Consider the following 3,215-nt stretch of genomic DNA (forward strand, 5'->3'; position numbering starts at 1 on the left):
CTCTGAATAAAATAAAGATTATTTACCAGAAATGAACAGCAAGTATTATCCTAAATGGTAAAATGGTAAAACCATTTCAGTTCAAACCAAGAACTAGACAGGAATGCCTACTCTCCCCATTATTATTTAACATTGTCTTGGAGGTTCTTGCAAATATAATAAACAGATAAAATAATCGGTAAAAATACTGGGAAAGAGGAGAAGAACAATCTCTTTTTCTGACCGTATGATTATATACATGGAAAATCCAGGAAGCTGTAGTAAAAAAACTTCTTAGAATTAATAAGATAATTTGGCTAGCTGTGTAGCTGCAAGATAAATATATAAAAATCAGCAATTTTTATCTATTATAAAAATAAACAGCTACAAATGGAAATGTTAAAAAAATAATAACAACAAAAGTATAAAATAAAAAGAAATTTAACAAGAAATGTATAGGACTTATATGAAGCAAATAATTCATTAGAAGTTGTGTGTCTTATAGAGGGACACAAAACAAGATATAAACAAATAGAAATACCATGTTTTTGGATGGGAAGACAATATTAAAATGGCTAATTCTTCCAAAATTAATATATGAATTTAATGCATTTTTTATGCAGTTAGGATTCCAGTGGCTTTGGAGTGAGGAGGATTCAATAAAATAATATTAAAGGTTATATAGAAAAATAAATGCCCAAAGATGGTGCAGAAAAATATGATAAAAAGACTAGTGAGAGAGGATTTACAAGATGTCAGAACATACTATAAATTAAATGTTGTATTGGCATAGGAATAGGTAACTAGATCCGTAGAATAAAATAAATAATCTGGAAATAGATCCTGAAATGTATAAGCATCATCTGTATTAGAAAATTGATAGTTTAGTTCTGTGGGAAAAGGATACATTTTATAATGAATGATCCTGGCAAAGCTGGCTATCCATTTGGAAGAAAAACTTGGACCCCTATCTTATGTATGAAGCAGCACTAAAAGCCCCCAGAATCAAGATGAATGGGAAACCATCCTAATAAACACATTTTGGATAAAAAATAAAATAACATAAAATAAATAAATAGTTTTTATATCTATCTTTAATAGATAATTAAAGATAGATGTAAAAACTAAATATAAAAAAATTAAACTATAATATCTTGCAAGATATTCTGGGAGACTACATTCCCGGATTTTATGAGAATTGCTAGCGATGAGGAAAGACCCTTTTAAGCAGAAGCTTAACCATATTTAACTATATAAAAATTCACACTCTTGTATGGTGAAGATATCATGGGCAAAGTCAATAGACAAATGACGAATCTGGAAAAAATAATTGTAATGCAAGTGACAGGTAGAAGATTTGTTATGAAAATATACCAAGAACTCTTACACAAGGCAAGCAAAAGATAAACTATCTCATAAAAAATGGCCCAGTCATATAAATAGGCATTTTGTGGAAGAGCAAATTCAGTTGCCAGTAAACATACGAAAAGGTGCTCAAATTCATTAGTAGTTAGAGAAATGCAAATTAAAGTAATAATGAGGTTATTCATTACCTCTACCTGATTGTTAGAAAGAAACAGTAGTGCCAACTACTGGGATGTAGAGAAAAAGGTACTTGCATACTTTGCCAAAGGAAATATGAATTATTTCAGTCATTTTGGAAAGAGATCTGGCAACTTCTTCTAAAAATAAAAATATATCTTTTCTTCAACCTAGCGTTCTCTTGAAGACTTTCTTTTATACAAATGAACCCATCCTGATTTGAAAAGATTTCTGTAAGCTACTGTGTTTTTTGTTCTCTCTCTCTCTCTTTTTTCTTGGCTACAGAAAGCTTTATTTTTCCCATTTGGTCCAAGGCTTGGGAGAGGGCTACAGGGCGGTTAAAAATCAGTGAGACGGCTTCCCTGGTGGCGCAGTGGTTGAGAGTCCGCCCGCCCATGCAGGGGTCACGGGGTCATGACCCGGTACAGGAAGATCCCACATGCCGCGGAGCGGCTGGGCCCGTGAGCCATGGCCGCTGAGCCTGCGCGTCCGGAGCCTGTGCTCCGCAACGCGGGAGGTCGCGGCAGTGAGAGACCCGCGTACCGCAAAAAAAAAAAAAAAAAGCTGTGAGAAGCTGCAGAGACGGGACTGCAGGCAGACGCCCTGACGCCAGAGGGGCTTCTCAGAGGCCGCTGGGCTCCAGAGGCTCGCTAGTCACGACTGAGGGCGAGCCTTTCAAAGAGATACTCGTCCAGCCCAGCCAGCCGGCGGAGGTTGGTCAGGTGATCGCCCATCTTCTTGACGGCTTTTACCTGCTTATCTAGGAAGTGGCTCTCCAGGAAGTCACAGAGGTGGGGGTCTGCGCGGGCACAACCCACGTCATGCAGATCCAGAAGGGCCTGGTTCAGGTTCAGGTTCAGGTTCTGCTCCTGCTCCCTGAGAACGGCGGCTTCCACAGCGTCCTGGGTTTTACCCCACTCATCTTGCTATGGCTTCTGACCGTCCTGGAAAAGGGCGTGGCAGCCGCACTGGTTTTGCATTTTCAAGAAACGCTCGGCGCCTTCGTGCTTCTGCTCTGTCAATTCATGGAAAAAGTGGACCATGCCCTCCAGAGCCACATTGTCGCGGTCAAAATAGAAGCCCAGAGAGAGGTAAGTGTAGAAGGCCCCCAGGGGGCCAGGCGATGGACAGCGGCCTCCACCCCAGGGGAGAAATTCTGAGGAATTTGGAAGCTCATGTTAACGGGTAATAAGGAGCTAAGCTCAGAAAATGGTGTTAGCTGGTCCCGGAAGCCGAGGATAGCTGAGTGGCTGGTTCCCGAGGTTGCGACTGGCAAAAGGGTTGGAGGGTGGTTGGAGGCTAGAGGAAGGGGCGTTGCTGGGTCTAATCTGGCCAAACACCGTGGAAGCAAGGGACAGAGCCGGGGGACTGACGAGTGCACTGCAAGACTAAGATATTGTTAAGTGAGAAAAACAAGGTGCCAGGAAATGTAGATAATATGATTCAATTTTTATAAGAGAAAACTTCCCTGGAGGTCCAGTGGTTAAGAATCCGTCTTGCAACGCAGGGGACGCTGGTTCGGTCCCTGGTCGGGGAACTAATTAATATCCCACATGCCTCGGGTGCAACTACTGAGCTCGCGCGCCGCAGCGAAAGATCCCGCGTGCCACAACAAAGACCCCATGCACCTAGCGGGGAACGCGGCAGTGGGTGGGGATGGTGGTGTGCTGAATTGGGCGATTGGGATTGACATG

General features: G+C 41.7%; 1 pseudogene; it reads right to left on the minus strand.

Annotated features, from left to right (window-relative positions):
* Positions 1 to 2,171: 2,171 nt before the first annotated feature.
* LOC132525387 (ferritin light chain-like) lies at positions 2,172 to 2,698 on the minus strand (annotated as a pseudogene).
* Positions 2,699 to 3,215: the final 517 nt, after the last annotated feature.

The sequence above is a fragment of the Lagenorhynchus albirostris genome, chromosome 9 (assembly GCF_949774975.1).
Source record: "Lagenorhynchus albirostris chromosome 9, mLagAlb1.1, whole genome shotgun sequence".
Classification (NCBI taxonomy): domain Eukaryota; kingdom Metazoa; phylum Chordata; class Mammalia; order Artiodactyla; family Delphinidae; genus Lagenorhynchus; species Lagenorhynchus albirostris.